The 25816-nt window shown below is 44.4% G+C and overlaps 1 protein-coding gene across 7 annotated transcripts in view; it reads left to right on the top strand.

Moving 5' to 3' along the window:
• LAMA2 (laminin subunit alpha 2) overlaps positions 1 to 25816 on the top strand; it is a 3027572-nt gene that overhangs the window by 1580496 nt on the left and 1421260 nt on the right. The window lies entirely within an intron of this gene.

The raw sequence follows: 25816 nt of genomic DNA, 5'->3' as shown, positions 1-25816 counted from the left end.
TACAAACTTGTTGTATTTAAAAATGCTGCAGTTTTTTTTCTACGTTTCCCAGAGCCCGAGAAATGTAGAAAGAAAACAGCAACAATGTTGTTGTATTTCTAAATGCTGCGATTTTCTTTCTACATTTCTTGAGGTCCGGGAAACGTAGACAGAAAACCGCAGCATATTTAAATACAACAACGTTGTATTTATGTTTGCTTGGGTTTCAGCTTTGAGTCTCCTGGGCTCCCCCAACCCGGATCGGGGGAGCCCAGGAGACTCAAAGCTGAAGCCACAGCAAACATAAATACAACGTTATGAATGCTGCGATTTAAACCGCAGCATTTATTTTGCAGTGCTTTCAAAAAAGAATTAAATTTAAAGCACTTACCAGCAGCAGGTTGTGTTAATCTCTGCTCTCTGGGAATAATGAAGAAAAAGCCACCTGCTGGTAGCGTTTGTGTATTACAGCTGGCTGGCTTTTGCTTCAGGAAAAAATAAAGGGCGCCAGGCGGAGTCCTGATATGCCCAGGAGGGTACATGTATTGATAACAAAAAATAATCAGGATGCAAGATCCTCACAACAATCCACAGTTTTTGGACATATTTATTTCAATCTCAAAAACCAATATCTTAAATTATTACAAAGCTTTCGCTAAGCACGAAAGCGGTAACGGACAGATTTCAATCAGAAACATAGGGAAGGGCAGTTGTGCACCCTCATCAGGATGTGGAGGATGAGTCCCCTATTGACAAGCACATATGAGTTTAGGAGGTTGGTGAAACAAGTAATTCAAATGAGTGCTGCCCGAGGCTGTTTTTCAACCCGGGTGTGTTTTGAACAAAAACAGTGTACACAACATTAAAAGGGAAACATACAACAAAGGGTATTTTCAGATTTGTGCCACAAGTGATCGACACAGTTGTGTTTCAGCCACAATGGCTTGGTAGAAGCTTGTAGTTGTGGTGGCCTTCATCAGGAGAGACTAGTTGGGAGAGTCTGTGCATGGGTTTGATCGTCCAACCGGAGTGAGGCGGTGTTGCTGTGCTGTCAGCAATCCTAGGAGCAGTCCTAGGGCTGGTGGTGTGATGGATACACCAGTAAGTGTGGATCTGCCGTGTCGGGGTAAACCGATTCAGACGGCACTGGGCTTATGATTAGCCATCTATCTGATTGAACGCCGCCATGAACACAGCAAGAACTTAAAGAATGCTAATCAGATCGATGGCTAAGACCTTCCACTTCAAGGAATGGCTCATCCTTAACACCTAGGTCTACACACCCTGCACTCCCCACCTTACCTGAGACTCTGTGATCTGCTCCCCACTGTCTTACCCCCATGCTGCCAATTGCCCATCCTTCCCTGATAGCTCCCACTACTTCTTTCTCTGTGTGCCTCACTGTGCGCTTCCCCTATGATTGTAAAGTGTTCTGTTGCTTCCTGAAGCTAGATCTGTGCTCAATACATATCCTAATAATAATAATAATAATATGAAGCAATTTATTATTAGAGCATGGAATATCTCTCTAACTATAAAAAATAACACAAAAATAATTATTTGGTAATTCTGTATGTATCAGGTTTTCAAAATATTTATAGTATGGAATGATGCCCTGAAGAAGCACGCATCTAGCGCATAACCTAGCTTTAGTAGTGTGAAACACGTGTAGGCCAGTTGTTGTGGAATTGTAATATTTTAGAATGATGTTCCTTTTTTTCTGACTAATTAGCAGTGTAACGGGAGGAAATAATGGTTTCCTCGACAGGAATTTGTTTCTTGACATATTTTAATTGTTGTAATTTATTGGAGGTGAGGTATTGGTTCACATTATTTGGAAGCAATACAATAACTATGCACAACGGTCCCGGGAATAGACTATTTATATGAAAATTGCGATTGTCTGTGTTGGGTCTGTTTGTTATTCTTACGGGGTGAGATTTATTTCTTGTTTTTTGTCTTTCTCTTTCTCTAGGGTGTATTTAATTGAGTCTCTCTTGCTCATTAGATGTTATTAGGCAATTTGAAAATTGAGTTACTTGGTAGACAATGACCTAGTTGTTTACCATACAGTCGAAGATGCTGGTGTGGTTGAGAGGTTCCATGTTGTCCACGTTGACTTTTGTTTTTAGGGGGGTATCCTGATAGTGCCCAGGATTCAGTTTTAGTGGTGTTTTGAAGTGCTCAAAATTGTTTGAGCAGGGACAGGAATCTTTTGTGAAAGCTAGGAGGACTTGATCATTTATTTGATATGATTAAATGATGGTTCACTGATCACTATTCTATTTCCTCTTTGATTGGGTGATTAGATTGGTATGTCAAATAAGCCTTCAGGATGCTGGGTCATTTTGTAAGTTCATGTTTGTGGAAGAGATTGGTTATGGCTGCTACAACTTTAGGGCAAGAGGAGTAGCTGTCAGCCATAGAGACTTCTCAGTGATTAATGTGAGAAACCTAGGGGTATTCTCCCATTTGGACCCCGAGAATCCTCTATTTGGGTGGCCAGGCAAGGGCCATCGTTTTCGGACCCCATGACCTGGGTAGGGGAGTCCAGGGTCCTTCTCATGGGAATACCCTAGGTGAGACATGGTATCCCTCTTTTACCAGTTATCCATAATTGCGCACCCCCTCTTTATTTTTGTTTTTTTTTCAAACACACAACCTCTCCCCCTCCCCATTTTTGACAATACTAAGAAGAAGAAGAGGAAACCTGGAGGGGTGAAGATTACCAGTGAAACACCTACTAAGACACAGAGGACAGACAACAACACTCTGACAGCAGGCTGTCCCCTTAACAAGGACAGGCAAGGTCATCAAGGGCAGGTATGATCAGGTAGACCCAACGCTGACCACACACCTGCAGATAATCAACATCACACAGGTGTATAAAGGGAGGCTGCCGCTGGGGAGAGAAGTCAGATGCAGTTGGGAGAGCAGGAGGGAGGCTGCAAGGCTGAGACCAGCAGAGGATCCCTCTTCAAATCCCAAACACCAGAAGTGAGTGAGAAGCCAAAAGGCTGGGGGCTGCCAAGGAGATCCAAAGAAGGACGGTTTGCTACAGCGCTGGCCCGGTGAGAACAAAGGGTTGGAGCGTGTCACAAGAGCCTTGCCTCCTAATTATTGGAATCAGGCAGACAGAACCCTGCTGGTGAGGCCCAGACAATTGCTTGTTTCCTTGGGGTCAGTGCCGACCCCAGGGTCTCCGAGGGGCAGGCTGTGGGACCCTGACCTCAGCTCACAGATCCAGAGGGGCTACCTGCCAGGGCTGTACTATCTGGGTGAGTCATAGAGAGAGTAACCCACTGGTATGCGGGTGGCTGAAGAGGGGTAGAGATCTGGAAGTTGACATTCTAAGTTTGAAGTTAAAAGGCAAAGGAAGAAGTGTATTCTGGGAGTTGTAGTGATAGTGAACAGAGGCTGAACATTGTTTTTAAGTGCACAACTGTTACCGGTAGTCAAAGAGGGTACAAGCCTGGCAGAGGGAAACCCAATTGAGAAAGACAGGTTCGAGCCCGACAGAGGGAAGTCTATGTTGAACTGTGCATTTATCAGAAGAGGATATTGGGTTATGAAAGTGCCAAGAAGGCGAAAGATGAACCAAGAGTGCTAAGGAGAGCACGTACATGAGACAACTACATTTACCAGAAAGCAATGGTGTTAGGAGAGCAATATATAAACTATGTTAAGTGTGGGAGTCGAAGTGGTCATGCTGAGGTACATATCAAATTCTCGCACATTCGAAAGTCTCAGACGGGAAAGCACAACAACAATCAGGAAGGGATATTTAGAACATTACAGTACGGAGGGGTCCCGACTCAGGTGAGGGAAACCTGATGGACCTGTTGGGAAATTGTGCTGTAACAAACTTGAAAGAACAGAGGGAGAAACCCAGACCTCCACCAAGAGAAGCCTGAGACGTCTGGTTTGAAATATTGTGTCAGAATTGTGATGAGTCTTTTTTGTTGCTTGGAACCAAGACGGGGAAGTCTAAAAAGAAACTGTGTCTTTGAAATCAAGGCAAGGACAGCCAGACAATATTCTCTTGTGGAAATATTTATGTCATGGAAAAACAAACATTGTGAATCGTACCAAGTGGCTTGATTTGTGCGAAAACTGTGAACTGTATGAGCTAGCCACCCAGCAAGAACTCTTGAAAAAAAAACGTTATGTGAACGTGGGGAAGGGAGTTACCCATGGCTAACATGGACATCCTGCCATTTCTTTTGAACACTGATTTTCCTTTTTGAACTACACATCTCCTTTTCACAATTTTTGAGTTAGAGTAAGGGCAGGCATTAGTCTTTTTTTACTAAGGGCCATTTTTATTTGACTAGGACTGACTAGGACTGTTTTCATTTATGTTGATAGTTCAGATCACTCCCATCTTAGTTATAGGGATAGATAGGAGTTCTTCCACCTATCCAAACACTTAATAATGGATTTAGAAATGTTCTCTTGTGTCCGGGCATATTTGTGATACCATGCCTACCTTACATTAAGGAATAGGTTTGAGTTCCCCCTTTAGCATTTTTCGAAGGTAGGAGATTTCTGGCATAAGCTTCCTGCTCAGGTTTCAGGGCCAGAACCACTGAAACAGTAGTAGGAAAATGGTATGTATCCAGTGATGGCTAGTTGCTTTGGGTAAGTGGGTGACGCCCTCACCTCCACCCCAGAGATTGCAGACACAGTGTGCACTGCAATGCAGGCAAGCCCTAAGTCTCCCAACTCCGTGGGTATAGTTTAATATAAATAAATAAATAACCTGTTGCAGTAATATCGCGTAGAGGTTGGGTGCGCAGGGGCGCGTCCCCTGCCACACATGCTTTCTTTGTGCTATATGCTAGAGCCTTAAGGGTGCCATGGAAATAAAGTAAGGATTTATATTTCGATTCTAGTGGGGCGTGTCGACTTCTGGCCCGCCAGTATTCGTTCACGCGCAAACAGCGCAGTTAAATATATTTGTTTAATTTTCCCATGTGTGACTCAGCCACACCTGATGTCAAAATGTATTAGCTGCTGTACAGACAATGACATTTGATAGTTTCAGGAGGAGGTGAGCTTGCTGTGAGCTACAGAGTTGTCTGAGCAAGTGCGGGCTTGACTTGCCTTAGTCATGAACAGGAAGGAGACGGTATACAGTGATAATAACGAATTGACAATAACAAATTAGTATCATAACGACCTTAAATAACGAACAAATATCAAATTTTTGGTAAAAGCATATATGCGGCAGTGTAAGGGATTAAAACGGGGCCAGAGGGCGGGGTAATAACGCTAGGGAAACGGGGGGTTTGGGAGGACCCCCGAAATTGAAAAACTAAAAATAATTCTATATTTTTTCATTATGTTTAATTTGTTAAACTCGTTATTATCACATGAAACCGAAGGAGACAAGCCTGCCGAGCGTCATGGAGCAAAAGTCAGGACTTACCCACGCAAGGTAAGTTAGAAAAACATACAAACAACCGGAGTAACTAAAGCGAGTGTTTTAAACTAACGTTACTTATTGAGTGAACTTAACAACTTTGTTTAGTAGTTCACCCACTTAGTTACGTTAGAAATAAGATCGAAACCTATGTCATGGGACCGAAAGGGCTGTGTGGAGAAGGGGATTCCAATGGCATTGGGGAATGAAATTCGGTGGCGAGCACAGCAGTTGCTCAGACTCCACAACCTAGATTTGAAGGATAAGGGGTCGGCGTGTTTTTTCCGGCTATATCTTATTACTTAGTGAATTGAAGTAGTCAAACTCCGATTTGTGTTACAGTGATACAATTGGGAATTGGACTTTTCCTAACCCTGGGCCCCAACTACACATTAACCTGTTTTAATATCAGCAATAACAAGCTCAATAATGATAAATGATAAACGTGTATCTGTGTGTGCGGCGCGGGCCGGTTAGCAAAAGGAGCTGCTGCTGCTCCTCTCAGGAAGTCTTGGTGTTAGCATCTTGCCGGCTATACATCAGAAAGGCTGGGCACTGCTGCGTTCGCTGTCAGCAGTTTGGGTTGTGCGTGAGCACTAGGCAATGCACGCTTTCAATGTGTACCGAGATCTATTGAGGGCTTATTCCAAAAACATAACGTCAATGGTTATGGGTTGTGGTGACCAATTACCTTCAATACAGATTCAGCTCAAAACTGCACGAGGTAGGACACCAGCTAACAGCACAACCCCCTAGATCTTGGCAGATGGAGGAATATAGGGGGAAGGGCATTTGCCTGGCTTCACCGTCAGATTTCTTGGAGTGTTTTCAGATGCTGGTGCAGAGGTTCCGTTCCCTTTCTTAGGCAGCAGGTCCTTCCATGATGGGAGGCTGGGGTGATCCTAGTCCCCTATCGCTCACTAAGCTACATCCAAGCATGTGTCAGCCAGCCAATTGCAGACACCTCCCAAGCGGACATGGAGAGAGGCTTCACACAAAGGTCCAAAATCACACTCTCCCCAGGTAGTCATCTACATATACCAGTCGATATTGGTCAGCCTGTTAGAGTTGCCAGCTCAGGGCTACAAGCATCATGTGGACATATATATATATGGCATCACACACAGACAAGATATGGTTATGTGACCCCTTGAGGAGCACAAAGGCAACCTCCATATAAGGTTCATGGAGGAGAGGGTTAAAAAGGACCATAGCAAGACAAAATGGTTCCACATGGAACAAAGGAACGCTGCAGACAGCCTACCTACATGATCAACAGTTCCACATGCAACTAAGGAACGCTGCCGACAGCCTACCTACATGACCAACAGGGACGAAAAACCCACACTGGCACTCTATGGGGCACACCTACCACAGGAGTATTAAGGACTCATAAGGCACAGCACGCAAAGTACAGATACAAAGTTGCATTCCCAAGGAGGCTATAGATTAAACCTGGCTGGACGAAAAAGGAGACATAAGCAAACGAAGTAGCAAAAAGTGCACCAGATCTGGTAAAAAAGAGCACTTTCACTTAACAATCGCTCGTCAATTTCCACAAATTGCTCTGGAATTTGCAAGGACTTGCAAACCAGGCAGAATCTGTACAATAATTGTATTCGCCGAATCTACCGGCTACCTTTTGCCCTGTGTTTCTCCTTCCGCACTACTCTAAAGTGCTCAGTGTTATTTTCAAACATGTTACCAATTTCTTAGACATCCACAACCTTCGAGAGCCCCTACAAGTAGGTTTCCACTCCTGTCACTCCACGGAAATGGCTTTTATTAATGTGTCCAACTTTGTCGCCTCTGATAAGCACTCCATCCTATCCTCTATCCTAATTCTCCTTGACCTGTTTGCTGCCTTTGACATGATCGATCACTGTGATCTCCTTATTACTCTCTTTCTTCTTGTAATTTGCGATCTACCCTTGCCTTTATTGAATCCTACCTTGCATCTCGCCAATTCTCTGTCTCCTGGAACAACAACACCTCTCAGCTCACTCCTCAAACTGTTAGTATTCCACAAGGCTCTGTCTTGGTTCTGCTCCTCTTTACACTCTACACCTCTGCTCTTGGGGCACTAATCTCCTCCTTTAAGTTCCCGTACCAACTCTTTGCCGACAAAACCCAAATCCTCTCTTTTCTTGAACTCTCCTCTGATCACTCTATCAAAATTTCCAACTGGCTAATATTGGATGGCTTTGCACTCTCTGATCTTAAACTCTACTGAAACAGAGGTGCTCTTCTTCCCTGCCAAAAACTCTCTCTCATCCCTTCCTCCCCCTATCCAGTTCCCGCCTGACACTAACCCCTACTCTTCTTCAGCTAGAAACCTCAGAATCATCTGTGACCCTTCTCACACCTTCTCTACTTTCATCTCCAAAACTTGAACAGCGAATGGCCCCAACCTCCTAAATATTAGGAAATTCAGACACCTCCTTCCTTTCAACACCGCTAAGCATCTCTTAACCACTCTTGTCTTGACTAAACTGGACTACTGTGCCAGCATCCTCTTTGGTCTCCACAACTATGCGTTCTGTCCTCTCAACAAGATCATTAACTTCGCTACCACGACTCTCTTTGAACTCGCTCACGTCACGCCTCGTATTGTCGCCAGGCTGGATAGCTGATGATGTAAAAAAGGGCCAGATTTAAATGTTTTCTCCTAGTTCACAAAACTATCCATGGTAATGCACCACTGTATCCATTATCCTCTATCCAACTCTAAAAGTCTTCTCATAATCTCTGCTCTGCCTCTTCGACTACCCTTGTGGCTTCTCACCCTCACCGTGCTTCCTCTTGCTTCTGCTCTTTCTCTCTTCTTGCTCCACTTGCATGGAATTCTCTCCCACCAGCCATCCGAGAAACAGTCTGCACGGATGTGTTCAAAACCAAACTATAAGCCTACCTGCTTGCCTCCGAGTTACTATCTTAGCCTACCTCTCCTCTTCCTGTTAGCTACCATTTCCCCCTCATCTCTAACCTGCCTCGGTCCCTCAATTCCTCTGCCTCCACTCTTGTACTTCACCCATCATGGTCACATCTCAAGCACAGCTGGCCGTACCACCTACCTGCACTTAAAAATGGCCAATGTTGGTTGTCCTTAATCTATGTGCGTCCACTTATGTATTGTCCCCAGTGACTGTTCCATTTACTCCCCTCTACAATCTGGTCAGAATTTCCAAACAAACTCACACCCATTATAAGAAGCTCACTGTTCCCTATCAAATCTGATGTCTTATCTATTATACGTTCTTCTGTGATCAAAAGAGCATTGTTCCTCCTACATATAAATAAATAATGAAATATTCCCAGGGAATTGGAAGGTTAATGTCAAATAGAATGTCTTATGCCCTGGGTGGTGTGGGATTCCACAATGTCGTAGAAGCACACCACAGGTGGCGTATATGGATGGGACGTGTGAAAAATATCGATGGAACGAATGAAGTATGTAGATGGTACTGGTGAAATATGTGGATGAAGTGCATAAAACAACCTAGAATACCCGGAACGGATCAGAGTACATAGAACAGATTTGTATGCATGAAACGCATTGGAGTGCGTGGAACAGATTGGAGTGCGTGGAACGGATTGGAGTGCTTGGAGCAGATTGGAGTGCGTGGAGCAGATTGGAGCGCGTGGAGCAGATTGGAGCACCTGGAGCAGATTGTAGTGTGTGGAGCAGACTGAGTGCGTGGAGCAGACTGAGTGCGTGAAGCGGACTGAGTGCGTGGAGCGGACTGGAGTACATGGAGCGGACTGGAGTGCGTAGAGCGGACTGGAGTGCATGGAGCGCACTGGAGTGCATAGAATTGCGTGACTGACATGGAACGTTTTGGAGTGCATGGAAAGTTTGAAAGAGCATGTAACCCATCATATCACATCACCACGCTTACTCTCTTCTTTACACCACCATTCAACTAGAACACAGAGATACTATGACACCATTCGGTATAACTGTTCTCATACTAACATTCTGCTGCATACTCCCCATCACTCTAAGTAAACACTGCTGGTTACACACACCCCAGCCAGCCGTTCTCCTCAGGCCTAACGCAGCCACATTCGGTCTGGATAAATCCTGCCAGAACGAACACATACTCCTGATCTCTCAACCACCACACCTACCGCTAAGAAGCAGCTATTACACAAATGCAACACTAGCTGCACACATATCCGGTGCTCACACGCACCTTTGACTCTCTCTACTCTCTCTACTGACCTGAACTCCGGTTCCCAAGGGCGTTCAACCTACCAGCGCCTCCAGACCATACCAATGGTAGATAAGGCGCTATATAAATGCAAAGTAACATAACATAACATAACATAACATGCATTTTCTATGCTGCAAAGCATTGGAATGCACAGGCGTTAAAAACGCTTTGAAGGCCAGTTCTCCTTTTTTCATTTCCCTGAGAAATATACTTTAAAATGATCCCTATAGAGATGAAACTACCAGTAGCAGCCGCTTCCACACCGTGTTTATTTTAGTGGTGCAGAGCAGGGGAGTTGCTAGGTCTGGAAAAGACCCGGGGCTAAACTGATGTCGGAACTGTTGGGACTGGGGGCTAGCTAGTCTTTTGGCTGTAGCTCCTGAGATTCTATCCGGGGCTACAACCAAAAGATCAGGGGCTATAGCCCCCTTAGCCCCCACCCCCCCCTTAGCAACGCCCCTGGTGCAGAGGCTAAACTGTAAGGACCTTTCACTTGGCAAAATAAAAAGAATCAAAGTGTCTATACACTGTGATCGACAACTCATGGACTAGCTTTTTTCTCTCAATATTTAACACCAACAACATAAAATATATCCTCTAGGCTCTAATGTCAAGCTATCTGCGAATGTCACCTGTAAAATGGCTGTCTGTATGCACGCGCACCTCCGAGACCCAGCTAGGGTGCTCTCTGGAGATAAAGTACACAAAGGGAAGATTTTCAGAAGAAGAAGTAAACAAAGTCACGTGCCAATGACTACAGATGTTGATTACTTTGACTTAGCGCGCGTTAATGGGATTGCTGCCAATATATTCTGAAAGCAGACTGTTTTGCTATTTTAAAACGTTCAACTTGTATGTCTGAAATGCTTAGGTTGTCAGCAAGCGGAGAGCAGAGATAGTTTCTGTGGCAGAAAATCCAGTGTACAGATTTGAATTTCATATTTCTATATGCAATTTGTCATGCACACTGATGATCCACCTTTGTTTAGAAAATACATATTTTAGGAGAGTTCTCTTATACCCTTAAAGTCTGCAATAATTTGACAAAATGGCCCCCGTTGAATGGTGTTAAGCCCTGTCGCTGAGCTGCATTCTAGTGCCTCGGCTTCAGGTTCCACAAATGCTCTCAAGTGTGCATGGATGCAGAGGAAGGGACACTAAGAAAATCCTGGCACTCACGCTGCCAGATCAATCATGCCACTCAGGTCAGCAATCCCTTGACAAGAGTCACAATTGCCCAACTCTCTAGCTCTCTGTGTTCTGCAGACACAGTGCTGCTTGCAAAAAGCAATGTTTCCTTTCTGTGGTGATGATTAACTCAAAATGTCTCCATCCATCACTCCACAGTGCAGAAAAGTTGCCCTAAGTGGCAAAGGAATACACAGGGCCTCATTACACGGTAGGCGGTAAGGGTTAACGGTCACCGGTAATGGTACCTGTGACCGTTAACCCTTACCGCCTTACTACGAGGTCCCTTAGAGGGTTGGAGAATTTAACGCCTGCTTTTTGCAGGTGTTAAAAACCAACCCGCTAGGGGACCTTGGTGCTAATTACGGCACCGCATATTTGCGGTACCGTAATTAGCACCTTCCCCATTCCCATTATGCCCTATGGGGGAAACATGGGAATGGGGAAGGGCAATGGGGGAAGGGGGAATTACCGCCCCACCAACCTTGGAATAGGGTGGTAATTCCCCTTTCCACCAAGGCGGTGCCGGTATTTTACCGGCATGGGCCAAGGTGCTATTAGCACCTTGGTCCACCGCCTACCGTGTAATGAGGCCCCTAGACACGGTTCTCAAGTAACTGTACCTAGAGTGCTCGGCCGCACCTCATTGATATGGTCACAAGTAGCTGCCAATGTCTGGGGTTACTTGTGTTGTCATGCAGAAGAGATGTAATCCAGCAGTTCTGGCTGGGATACCTCATCCCTCATTGCTTATGGTCTTTCCCCTTCTGTGATGGCATACCATCCTGAAAAACAATGGCATTGAAGGCTTCCCCCGACGAATAGCCAGTGTTTATCCTTAATTCAAAGATTTTCCAAACATTACACTACGCTATTGCTGCGTCCCCTCCATTAGCCCACCGACCTTCCATAGTCTCCTTTTACCAAAACACCTAAATTTCTCTATGTTTTTCAGTGATTATTCCCAGGAAGTAGTATCGTGGCAAATTCATGTGTGTGATTCCTTCCTTCCACATTGGTTTTTGTGACATGTATTGTGCCTGCTGTCTCTTATCTACCCTCTCTCTTTAATCAATACATAATGTTGGGCTTTCTATACAGCGACACGAGGAGTGTGTTCAATGCAAATAATTCAATATTTTGGCTGTTCCTTGGATGGTGGATTGCGAAATTAGAATATACATAATTGCACACTGATTGATTGATTTTAAGAACTTGTAATACGATAGGAACAGTGCCATGGTCCGCTGGATTTAAGGAGGCGTGGAATCAGAGCGCAGTTAAATTCTGGCCCCGGCTAAATATAATCCTTTTAGTATAATGCAGTATTGCTTACACTGAGAGATTCCTCCAGACGCAAATACTGTGGCGACCCTATAAATTATATTAGTGTCACGCATTGGCCCATCTCAAAACTAATCTGAGTGCCATACCTTGACTGCCCTCAAAGTTCGTCCAAATGCCATACATAGGATGCTTTCAAATTAATCTAGATGTAATACGTTTGGTACTCTCACAATTCGGACAAATGCAAAGCAAGGATTCTTACCATACTTAGACGATTGTGAGGTGGATTTATTCTGTACGAGGTCCTCCTGGAATTAAATAGCTAGCTCCAAAAGGGGGGGCAGGGTTAGTCAGGGGCCTGAGGGGAATAACCATGGCTTGAAGGCCCACCTGAAGACCAGGTGGTCCTCTATGCGTCAGATGTTAAGCGGCATAGAGTTCCAGATGGTGGGGGCTTCGACAGAAAAAGTGGTGCCTCCAACTCTGGTTGATTTGATAGGGGGGATGACTAGCAGGAGAGCAGTGACTGATGGCAGGTTTCTATTGGGGTGGTAGTCAGTGATGTGATTTTCTGTTGCAGGTATTTAGGGCCTGTCTGGTGTAGGTGCACATGACTTTGGAAGTGGCCCATCGTTCGATAGGGAGCCCGTGGAGGGTATGGAGGGCGACGGTGATGTGCTCTCTGCAGATGAGGGCGAGGAGCAGCCTGGCTGCAGATTTCTGGATTCTTTGGAGTTTTTTGAGTTGGTAGGCAGGCGAGCCGAGGTAGAGAGAGTTAGCGTAGTGTAGTGTGGAGAGGACAATGGACATGGTAAGCCGTCACTCTGTGGGGGTAGGAGGGGTATGGGAAGATGAATTCAACCATGCAGAGGTATGTAGCAGGATATTGACAGAGTGTTAATGTGGTGTGATAACGTTTGGTCTGTGTCTTGTGTGCAGCCCAGGTTTGTGTCTGTGGTGGATGCTTGCCGAGGGGGTAGGGGGCGGCAGGGATGCCAGGGGGTGAGATGCAGGAAGAGGGCGGAGGGGGCGGCAGGGATGCCAGGGGGTGAGATGCAGGAAGAGGGCTGTCTTTCTGCAGAGCATGATCTCTGTTTTACCTGGACTGAGCAAGAGGTGGTTGACCACCATACAGTGATCAATGTCTGAGAAGCAAGATGCAAGGTCTGGGTGGGGGTTGGAGACTGACTTGGGTATTCTGAAGATGATCTGTGTGTTGCCAGCATAGTTGTAGCATGTGAGATTGTTTGAGCAGATAGATGCATGTTATGTTATGTTATTTGGCATTTATATAGCGCTCTATATATATATCATTGTTATGACCTCAAAGCGCTGGTATGTTGAACGCCCTAGGGGACCGCAGTCCAGGTCAGTTGAGAGAGCAGGGTTTCGAAGGGTGCTTGAGTGCACCAGTTATGTGTGCAGCTGATGTGATTGCCTGATGGTAGCTGCACCCTAGCATTAGGTGTGGTGGTATTGATATCGGTTGAATGTGTGCAGTCTGGCGCGTGGACGCCAAGACTGGTTCTGGCTGCGTTTAGTCCTGTAGGGCACTTATGTGTGCAGCTAGGCCAGTTTGTCATGGGTTATAGCTGCGTTTTATTTAGAATGATGAGGTGTTCATGGTGAATGTTCATATGTGAGCAGCTAGGCCGAATTGATAGAGGGATATAGATGCACTCTAATTGTGTGATGGTGTAGAGTAGAGAGTGGTGACATTGGAGGAGAGTGTTTGCCTGGGTTATAATCTAAGGTGGTCCATATTCTGCATTTCAGGCATGCAGTTGTTTAGTAGTTAATTAGTAAGAGTATTCAGTGATAACATTGTTCTGGATCTCATTGAGCGTTAGTCATAGAGTCAAATCGCTTTAGAGGTCTTAGTTGGTATTACGGAAAGAGACACGTTTTTAGAGCTTTGCAGAATGTCATATAGTCTTGGGTGTGTCGTATATGAGGGGACTCATGTAGAGGTTGAAGAGGAGAGGGGATAGGCAGGCACCCTGGGGTACACCGTTATTGACGGGTCAAGTGGAGGAAGTGAAAGGATGGAGGAAAGTGATTTAGTGTCTTTTTGCAAGGAATGAGAAGATCCACTTTAGTGTTGTGTCTCTAATGCCAAGGAAGTGAAGACTGACAATGAGGATGCTGTGGTTGATGGGCTCAAAGGCTGCTGAGAGGTCAAGTAGTATGAGGGCGGCACAGCCCTCCATGTCTGCAGTGTTCTTGCGGTCATCCCATATGGAGACTAGGGATGATTCAGTTCCATGAATGGGTCTGAAATCGGACTGTGCGGGTTCGGGGAGGTTGTTGTTTTCCATGAAAGCACTGAGCTGGAAGTAGGCTGTGCAGTCAGTGGGTTTGGCTAGGGAACCTATGTTAGAGATTGGTCTGTAGTTCGCAGGCTGGAGAGCGTCAAGTGAAGGTTTTTTCAGGAGGCTATTGACATGGGATGTTTTGAATGCTGCTGGTAAAATGCCTGAGGTGATGTAGGAGTTAAAGATGGATCTCTTGATGCAACCTCTACAGGTCGATGTGAAGATTTCTTTGAGGAGGGAGGTGGGCATGGGTCACTCAGGGATCTGGATGGATGGCTTTTAGTCAGTAGTTTATGGAATTCAGGAAAGAGGAGAAGACACACGGTGGGGTTGGCTGGTTGGTGGGTTTGTTAGGGGAAGTGGGTGGGAAAGCTGTCAGTTTAGTGTTGATGGTGCGTGTTCTTTCTAGTCACAGAAGGATTGGGAGACATTAGTGGGGGAGAAGTGCAGGGGGGCATGAATTCAGTGATGATTTTGTGAAGCTCCTTGCTAGCAGAGATATTGTTCTTGTAAATGGATTTATTGGCCTTACGGATTTTGGTTTTGTAGATGTGATGTTGATGGGCATAAGCTGTTGTATTTTGGGGTTTTGGGTTGGTCCACCATTTATGTTCAAGGGGTTCTGTGTTTTGAGATATTTGAGGAGGGGGAAGAACCACCTAGGTAAGGGACCTTGTCTTGAGCGATTGGATCTTGAGGGGGATAGAGGTAGGAGAGCATTGGAGACCCATGAGTCGAATTGATCAATGGATGGTGGTCCTCCTTTGGTTGGGTGGGGAAACAGGGAGTTGACCAGGTCTGGGGTTGGGTTATTGTGACCTTATTCAAAATGTTGATGTTGGTTGGTGGTCCATTGTTAGTCCTTCGTAGAGGTGGAGTTGGCGACAGAAAGAAGAGGATGGCTGCATTGTCTGTCCATATGAGCAGTCGAGGGGGAAGCGTGGAGGTGAGGTCAGTTGAACTGAAGATAGCATCAAGTGTATATCCTGCTGTATGGGTGACATCCGTTACCTGTTGGGTTCGGTTGAGAGCTTGCAGATTACCTGAGTGGTCGTATCATGGTGTTATCAGGGGCATCTAACCATATGTTCAGGAATCCCAGAAGGGTGAGGGAGGGGTGGGAGACCAGTATAGCCGCTAGCGAGTTGTCTATGGCATTAGCAAAATGCCTGTCATAGACGGGTGGCCTGTAGATGAGCAGGAAGCTGTGGGTGGGTGAGGGGTGGATGGTGAAGTTAACTACGAGTGATTCAGTCTGCGCTGCATGGCTGTGCCTCGAAGTGCAGGATAGATAGGTGGGGTTTGTATAGGATAGCAATTCCGCCTGCTCTGCTATCTCTGTTGTGGATGGGTGAAATAACAAATAATGTGACATATTTTAATTTGGCTGAAGGCAATGCAAACAGAAACCAATGTGGAAAAGAAAAGGAAGATGTCTCTTTAAGAAGAGACATATATTTAACTGGGACAAGTCTGATGAGAAGAAGAGGAGAACCTTGTGCACAGGGGGAGCCCCCTGACATCATCACGCCTTGTGTAGGTGGAGCGAAAGCGAGCCACTGAGCCTGCGACTCTCAATGTGGAAGATACACCAGTATGAAATGCCAGAGACCCAACGGGTGAGCAGACACGAGGAAAGCATTGTGAGGAGGAAAGAAGGAATAAAGTATCCGGCGGTGGTGTGAACATAAGTGCAGTGTGGTGGGCAGGATTCCAGAACAACGATGCTGACATGACCATTGCGGGAAGAGTTGATATCTTCTGATTATCAGTGCCAGTGTATTACAGGGACCCAACGAGGAACCGAGAACGAGAAGCCGACGACTGAGAAAAGCGAGAAAGCATTACTGACCGAAAACCGAGCTGCAGCACCTTCCTCTGCATACTGAGAGGTACTGGGGGAAACGGGAGAAGTGGGAGGCTGCTGGGGCACCATTATCGATCTGAAGAAACTCATCCAAATTCTAAGGACGAAAAAGTCAAGATAAGACTGTGTAATTGGGATTGTAAAAAGCACAGAAAACAAGAGACAAATAATCCGTTTGGGGAACAGGGTTATTATAAGAAGAGAGGAACTTCTCCCATGCCTGAGGACGAGATATTAAAAAGGAAACCAGTTAACAAGAGAAGAGAAAAGGAAATAGGAAAGGGGTTTACCCAACCCAGGTAGGGTACAAGCAGAGACTGGAAACAAATCCCCTGGGAGGAAGGGAAGATACCCTATGAACAGGATAAAAATAGAGAGTGTTTAAGACAGGCAATTCATTACAATGAAAGCCTAAAAAAGGGCCAAGATATTCCCAGCTCAGGAAATCCTGAAATTAAAGACTGGGGAGAGTCTACAAGGGATGACAAGGAACCACCACCAGAAAAAAACATTATATTTAAAGAACTATAAGAACTGATCTCAGAGACTATCCAAGGAGGCTATGTTAAGAAATGTCTATATCACAGAGAAAAGTTGTAGATAACGGGACTATCTGAAGAGAAGAGAAGACCATGTGAATATAGGACACTCTCCTGGCCTATTGAATTTAGTTAGATATAGTGGTAGGGTCAGATAGTTAGTGGCGGAGTTAGTAGTAGTAGTTGGGAGTAAAGATAGAAGGTGGTGGGAGTAGTAAGAGAACAACAGAACTGGTAGAGTGGTTGACGTGGACCCCTTGCTCACTATTCTTAGAGAGGCACAGCTCCTTCCTACTGATGAGGTCCAACCAGACCGAAACACGTGTCTGGGGTTGCTGTTGGTACTCTTGTTCAGAGGAGAATTGCCTAGCATTTCGGTGCTGGACTGCCCCAGGGCAGGACAAAGACTGATATGTTTGGGATATTTCTCCTCTGTGAATGATACTGAGCTTAAGAATCTCGGTAATGCTCTCGCAACCAGGAATAATATCTAGCAGAGAGAATCGCAGGACCCCCTTGTTTGTTTCATATTATTTTGAGGTGCCACTGTGTTAAAAAAAAGTCTTAGGCACATTCACGTTTGAAGAGAAATTACCCCCTTTTTCACAGTTCTAATGCTTTGGGATGTATATTTAAATGCAAAGGGGCAGGAATCCATAGATTTATAGTTGTATGATTAAACAGGAATTTGCCTATGGGTTGTCCCTAGATCTCTTCGACTGGCACTGGACTCTAAATGGAAATAGAAAGGCATTGGAGTTCCAGGTCATCTGGTTCTCCTCCACTCCTTTGGATCCAGCTAGCAATGTGTCCCTCAGTTCAGATATGCTTGTAGTTCACATTATAAATCATTCTAAGCCCAGTGGCTTAATCCCTTCTGCAAACTTTGGTGTGGATTTCTTTCGGCCAGCAGGTAGCAAGAAAATTGGCCAGTTTTACTTCTCCCACTGAAACATGGCTTTTTAAACTAAGCCAGACTCCACCCACAAGCATCATTCAACCCTACAGATTTGTTCTGTGATTGATTTATTCGCTAAAACACACCAAAATGGGGCCCTCCTCCTTGCTACCACCGGTCTAATAAACATGGTCAGTCATAAGAGGCATGTGCCAGCTGCAAACTGCTCCCCCCCATTGAAGTAGGAAACACTGCTAGACTGAAATGCGTGTGTTTTTATATAACTCTTTGGGGGAATTTTTGACAATGGCCAAAATGGCATATTCTAATTCATGAGAATATGACATATTAAATGATATAATTTTAGTTTCTGACACTTCAAGGGCAGTATTGTTATTATTTTTTGCAAATTATACAAACAGTATGCCTGGCTATGTGTATTTTAGTTACATGGTCAACCCCTTTTCAGAAATATACTTCTATTTTTTCAAAAGGATGAATTACTAAAACACTCTAGTAGAAAATGCATTTCTCATATTTGATTGTAAATGTCAATTTTTTAAGTATGTGTCTGCTGCATATTTGACCTCGTAAAATATGGTCTTCTTGTGTGGAAGGCCTGATCAATTATCAGTTACTGACCAGCTGTCCTCAAAAGGTCACTTAACTGAACAGATGACTGATTGGCGGATTCTTCTGTCCATTAGTTACTTAATGAACGCTTTTAAGCAACGTGTGTTCGGTTTATTCTTTGAACTTAATGTTCCAATGTCATAGGACGATCAATCTTCTCAGCTATTGGTTTATTGAGAAGCACAATATTCTTAAAGTGAATCACTATTTGTCAAAGTGATGGTGGTCTTGAGGTCAGCCTATAAACACAAGTCTGCCAATCGATTTGTTTTTAAGTCACTATACTTTCCTTTCCGTATATGTTTAACTTTGTGAAAGCATTCACTACACCTTAGCAAACCAGCTGTTCAGTATGTCTTCCAGGCCTGGCCCATTCTAAGTATCATTTCATTCTAGAGCACTGGAATCCGAGCAGCACAGCCCTTCAGCTTGTCTCTTCAATGACATAAAACATGTGGCTATATGTCCAAATGATGCCTTTATATTAATACAATTCCAACAACAGGCTGCCCCCTGGATCCTTGTTGCACAAGGTGTACAGTGTATCTGTTTCAGAAACAGAGAGATAAGGTGAGAGATGTTGAGGAAGAGGAAAAGAGACATTGTTGGTGGCATTGTGAGAGAGTGGCATGAAACCTGTCCTCAAGAGGGCAGTGATGGGAGGGCTGGGAGGACGCCAAGATGTTTTTCCTTTTAAGACCCCCTCAGCTCTTCCCATAACTAACCGACACACCTCTAAGACCTCCCTTCACCTTACAAAACACACATAGATCTGCCGCCACAGGCCTAGCTCTTCCCACAGCAACATCAATAGGGCTATGACTAAGCTCTCCTTATTAGCCCTATCACACTACATCAAATCAGCAGCTATCCAGACCCAAAGTGATGCAGTCTCTGATCTTGAGATCACCCCTTTCAAAAACACAGTCCCAAGTGTCTCTGCCAAACCAACAGAAGCATAAATGCACTCAGCTTGTGTGTACTGCACTAATCAATACCAAAGGTTTTGCATCTGCCTCTCCTGCTATCCCACTAACAACCCCCTGCTCCATCTTTTCTTATATAAACAGGTGGAATGCCCACGAGCAGGGCAGAAAGGCGCTATATAACACCACTTCACATTGCATAACATGGAGATTGTTCACTGTATGCAGTTTATTTATTTTTATTTTTATTTTTATTTTATTTGAATTTTGGCCCAGTGCTGGCCCAACCAAAAGGGTCACGGAGGGCCTCATACACTCACTCATTCACCCAATGTTTGGGAATTGAAATGGAAAAATTGATGGGAAAATGTGTATATGGCAAGCATATTTTAGGAGAGATAAATAAGACCTTATTAAGAAATAGTAATCTTTTTAGCTACATTAGACCTCTGCTTAAAAAAAGGGAGAGCAACAGCATGTCGACTTTCAGAATGAGGAAGAATGGTCTCTTATTCTTGGGCGAAATATGTAGCAGGTTGAAACAGCTTGCACCTGTTGATCACCAGGGGCCAGATTACAGAAACCTTGCACTAGTGCAAGTGCAAACCTTGCACGGTATTAGCACTAGGGCAAAGTTTGCCCTATTTCTAAGAACGCCTGCAAATATTAGAAAGCCATTGCACCATGACAAGTGCATTTTGGCATGTTATAAGCAGTTGGGCAAAAATTGCCCTAGTGCAAAAAATATACATTTTCACTGTATTTTTGTACCAGAGCAAGGTTTGCCCTAGTTCTAATTTGGAATGGTATTAGCACTAGGGCAAACTGTGCAACGGTGCAAAAATGCATTGAACATGTATATTCTTTCACTAGGGCAATGTTTGCAGTATTGCTCATAAAATGCCAAAATGCACTTGTCATGGTGCAATGGATTTCTAATATTTGCAGGTGTTTTTAGAAATAGGGCAAACATTGTCCCAGTTCTAATACCGTGCAAGCTTTGCACTTGCACTAGTGCAAAGTTTCTGTAATCTGGCCCCTGTTCGTGAATTGTCTGCCCGAACCTGCATTGGGGGGAAAATTGTGAGACTGTGATTCCATGTGTTGTCACTCTCTCCTTTGTTCGAATGAACACTGTTGAAGCCTCTTGATTTGATATTGATAATTTATAAAGTGCATAACCCGAGGGTACCGGGCAGGCATTGCCAGTATCTGGGGCGCAGAGGGAACCTAGGATGCCGGAGAGCTAGGATGCACTTGTCTAGTGTGCTACGAAAAAGAAGCATCTTAACCAAATAAATAAAGAGGTGTGATTTTACTTTTTTCTAAAGATCAACAAGGAATTCAGGGAGCAAAGCGGTATAGGGAGGACATTCCAGAGACTTGGGGTTAGGACTGAAAATCGCATCTAGTGGAACCATGTGTTGAAGGAGCATGTAAAAGACACTGATTGGAGGACCGCACAGAGTGCATTGTAAAGTAAGGTTGGATTTGATGTTTCCTTTTCTGCACTCACCGGTATGCGTTCGTGCCTTTGAGCTTCTCGCACCACTCCTCTTTTCTCTGTCTTCCAGTGGGATCCCCAGCGAGCAGCGCTCAATGTCCTAGGCAGTTCGCAGTCCTGCTCTTCCACAGCAGAAGCTGTTAAGAGCCTCTCTCGCTCTCTCAGCGAATGGCAGCACCTTGGAGGCTTCAGTGCCCCACAGCTCCTGTTGTGGGCGTCGGGGAGGAGGAACCTCAAGAGTCTCGATCCTCTTACACCAGCCTTAGCCCCGGCATCTCCCTTGCGCTCCTACGTACCCCGGCTTTCCTCCAGCCGGTTCCTCTCCCGCCTGCTTTGCCTCCATACACCACCTCCTTCAGTAGCTCCTTCGCCTCAGACCATCTCTCCCTCTTGCTCTTATACACCTGTGGCTTGTTAACAGGCCGCAGGTGCAAGTCCTCCATATTAATTGCCTGACCCTGATGAAGGTCATCAGTGGGAGATGCCTGGCTATTGTAGTTGAACTCCTCAAAAGCCCTCTTCCTTGTCTCCGTTCCAAAGTGGTGCGAATATAAGGAGGTGTGCATAACTCCTAGCTGTTTCCTCCTCGTCACAGTCTTAACATAAAAGGAATGTGGGACATTTTGGTCAGAATAAAGAGTCAAGGACTGAGATTAGCCTACAAAGGCAGGGGGGATATTGGATTCACTTTGACAAGTGAAGGGGGATGCCATGTCTCACCCAAAAACGTCCTCTCCCCACTCCCCAAGTTCCCTCCTGCCAGATGATTTTTCCTCGCATATCCACCCCCAGGGTCAGGATCCAAATGTGATGGCCTTTCCCTGGCTACATGAGAAGAGGATGCTGGGGGAAAAGAGGTGAGAACACCCTCAGGTTCCTCACAGAACATCCTCTTCTTTTTACTGCTGAGAGCAGAGGGGAGGGACAGAAAGGAAGATCTGTTCCTCCCTCTGTACACAACTGAGGAAGGAAAGACCAGGAGACACAAGGAAACTGTAGAGAGGACACACCATAGCCACCACCTGGAGGATACTCCATGGAGTGTCAGGCTTCAACGGCATCATCTATCATTCTGCCTCCATGGCGGCACCACTTGCAGCCATGCCAAAGGAAGAGGAGGCACAGTGGCCTTGATGCTCCCCATCCTTCTCTGTCTCTGGGAGGCACTAAGAAACCCCCATCTTCTCTAGTGCCTCCTGCATCTGAGTGGGGGTGATACCAGAGGGCAGGAGTAGCACTACTTTATCCAAACTTTCACCACCCTGTTCTTCGGCAGGTCCCCTCATCCTGGAGCCACATCCTATAGAAAGGACATAGAAGCCAAAAGGTAGGGGGGAGAAGCAGCACACTGGCTTGTGAATTTGTATCTTGAACATGATGCCAGTACAAGACCTGAGTCATTGGCATAAGATTGAAGAACATAGACAAATTAGGCTGCACTTGGCATCACATAGCAACACCCGAACATGTGAGGCTGTTCCTTACACATGTTGACCATGCCTGGCATAGTATGCTTTATCTGGCATAGCAGGGAATTACCTGGACATGCTAAGCTGTACTTTAGCTTTGAGTATAACTCAAATGCAATGCTTTATCTGGCATAAAATTGTAGTACGTTGGCATTTAAGGGGCTGTATGTGGCACATGATGAGCGCACCAGATCACGAGAAGTTATATTTTTCATCGGATGTCCATAACTTACAAATTAATCTTTACCTTGCATAAAATGTAGTACCTCGGTGTTAACGGCTCCATTTGACATAACAAGTATTATGGAGTGTTACCTTACTTTGTAAAGTACTCCCTGTCATGGCACGGCACCTGTACAAGTGAGGCGGTGCTTTACACATTATGACTGTAACTGGTGCGGAAGACTTTATCTAGCATAAGATGAGTGAACTCCGGCATTTTAGGCAGCACCTGGACATGCAAGCTGTACCTTACATATGAGGAACATAAGTAATACATGCGTTTATCTGACATAAGATGGAAGCATGCAGGCATGTAAGGATGCACTTGGCATACAATGGCAGTACCCAAACATGTGGGACTTTTACTTACTGGTGAGGAATATACCCGGCATACAAGGTTGTATCTGACATAACATGGAACTGCACACGCATTTGAGACTCTGCTTGGCTTGTGTTGGAAGCACCTGGGAGTGTGAGTATGCATCTTGCATGAAATGGCCATCACTGCCATGCAAGTCGATAAATGTCATAAAATGGCAGTACCTGGGTACAGAAGGCTGCACTTGACATACCATGGCGGCACCTAGATAAGTGTGTCTCTACTGTAAGTATTATGGCAACATCAGGCATGTGGAGCTTTCACTGGATCACGATGGCAGTAACTGGCCATAAGGTGCTGTACTCAGATAAGGAGGCATTCCACTTGGCCTATCTAATAGAGTTCTTTCTCCTTGGTACAGTATTAATGTCTTTACTTGACACATAACCTTCTTACTCAGAGTTCCCCTGCATTTTCAACAAGATATATGCTTTGAATCCGAAGAATTTTGTATTGGAAAACATTTTAGTTGACAAAATGATTTACTTGCTATTATATAATAGAAATGACATCGAATTATACAATTTTAAGATATAATATCTCCATTGTCACTATCTTGCCTGAACTAAAAACATATACTTTGTTCACAGTGCATATTATAACACAAAGTAAAACAACCTGTTGCCAACTCAGTCGCCCTCAATGATGAATAAGTATTACAATTATTGCTAAAACATTTCATATTCCCTTAGGAAAGTCCAACTATTCAATTTCTTCTTTGAGGGGCATCTACCCCGACATGTATCAGTCCTACCACTTGGCACTTTCTTCAGGGGCATGAGGATGAGGGGACTCTTAAAAATGACAAGTGCATTTTTAGTTATATTCTGGTTGGTGGTATATCAGGGGATACTCAGAAATTCTCAACAAAACATCTCACTGCAAGGTGAGATTATTTAACTTTGAGAATGGGGATACCATTTCCTTCTCTGGCCCTTTTTGCGTAAGGGGGGCACGGGTGGAGAAAAGAATATAAACAAAATGTGTATGTTTTAAAAGCTGCGTTTTACTGGGGGTGGATGAACTATGAGCAGGTCTTAACATACCTGAATGATTGCTGGAGCACACATCACAATTCGAAATATGTGCTCTTTGGTGTATACACAAAACTGTTACCCCCTTCTGGTGTAACTAAGGGGACCATGGTGCTCTCTTCCATCCAAAGCTCTGTATTGGGATGTCTTTGGTTTGGAGGTGTCGACGATCTGAAGCCGTATTTATTCAAGATGTTAATTAGTAAGTCCACATATAGCCTGTAAAAATAAAGCATATATTTAGGCAACACATATCCATGCATTCAAGCAAAGTAGGCTCCTATAGAGGTATAATTAATCAGGTAACTAAAGTTAGAATTGTTTACTGGAAAAAAGCCAAAGAGAAGCTTATTCCCATTTGATGTTGTGCCTCAAAGCCTGCTCAATACCTGCTTGTATATGATGCCTTATCTATGCTTAATTGCTATAGACCGTATAAGGCAGCCTCCATCAAGCTGCCAGAGTGTGTATCTTATTCTGTGCTGATCTGCCACATGATCCTGTTTGCTTACTTGTTCTTTTTAACCATGTGGACACAGAAAAGGAGTCCTTTCTCAGTATCCATGAAATAGTCAGTCATCTTGGAATTAAGTAATGTTCTTGTACATTACAAAAGGATTGTGGGGAAGATGTCATGTCTTAGTGTCAAGGAAAATATCTGCATCCTTGCAAAGGATTCTTGTTCTCAAAGGAGTATTTTCTAAGTGTCAGTGAAACTGTCCACCACCTTACGGTAAAGTCTTGTTTTGTTTTCAAGGAAATCCTTTCTTTGTGTCAATGAAATTGTCACCCATTTTAAGATGAAGTCTAGCTCTCAAGATATTCATTTCTCAGTGTCAATAAAAGTGCTAGCCATCTTAAGATGAAGCCATGTTCTCAAATGTTTGAAAAATGTTTTTGATGTGCAGACTCTGTTTTCACGAAGATGTCCTCTAGCCATCATGCATATTATTAACATTAGCAATAATAAAGTAAAACACATTATTTAAATACATAGTATTTTAATTATGTTTTTCTTTTCTCTTGTCATATGGGCTGATTTTGCTCATGATCATCACTTATTACAATAATGTATACAGGGTACCACCTCAACACCTGACAGTGCTTATGTGTGAGTGAGGGCAGCACATTTAGAGTTAGGTATGGGTATTCACACCTGCCATTCATCTTCCTCATTCAGGCCCTAGAGATGGCTTATGGTTTGGTAAATCAGTCTTTCTTCTATTTCGCAAAGTCTCTGTTCCCAACTATTGTCCCTTCTGAAACTCATCTCATCAAGCAATGTTCAGCTCCAGCTGTTTTTATCCTGTCCCATGGTTTCTAGTGTGTCACCATTGGGTCCATGATATGATATGATATGATAGGTTATTTATAACGCGCTTAATACCCAGAGGTTTCTAAGCGCGGACCAAGGGATTGAACCTGTGTTGCTCTGCTTTGTCTTGCTTCCAAGGTGAGCAAGTTGCCCCTCAGCTATCCTCCTAAGAAAATCCTCCCCATAGGCGATCTAGTTCAGATGCAACTTCAATGTTCAGTAAAGCATGTCTTTATGAGGCAAGTTGTCATCCCTATGTAACATTTGCCACAGAGGCACACAGTCAAGTACACCACCATTCATCGTAAAGTATGTTTGTGAATAGCATCACTGTCCCCATGGCATGCTCCTAACCTTTTGTTTGCTTTATTAGCAATTCTTTATTATTTTAATCATACACATATTGTAGAGGTTTTAACATCTGTGATCATATTTCTGTAATGTTATTGGAGCCAACTATAATTTGCCATTGCTTCCTGTAATGTCACAAGGGTCAATGGTCATGTGATATGACTTCCTGTGATGTCATCAGATCTGGAATGGCTCTTCTGCTAACCATTGCATTTCAGTGAGGGTTGGTGGGCCCTCTCCTGTTCAGGTTATGTCCCGCTATACAATT

The sequence above is a fragment of the Ambystoma mexicanum genome, chromosome 4q (assembly GCF_040938575.1).
Source record: "Ambystoma mexicanum isolate Mex_15411 chromosome 4q, UKY_AmexF1_1, whole genome shotgun sequence".
NCBI lineage: Eukaryota > Metazoa > Chordata > Amphibia > Caudata > Ambystomatidae > Ambystoma > Ambystoma mexicanum.
The sequence above is the reverse complement of the archived record's forward strand: the minus strand, read 5'-3'. Positions and strand labels throughout refer to the sequence as shown.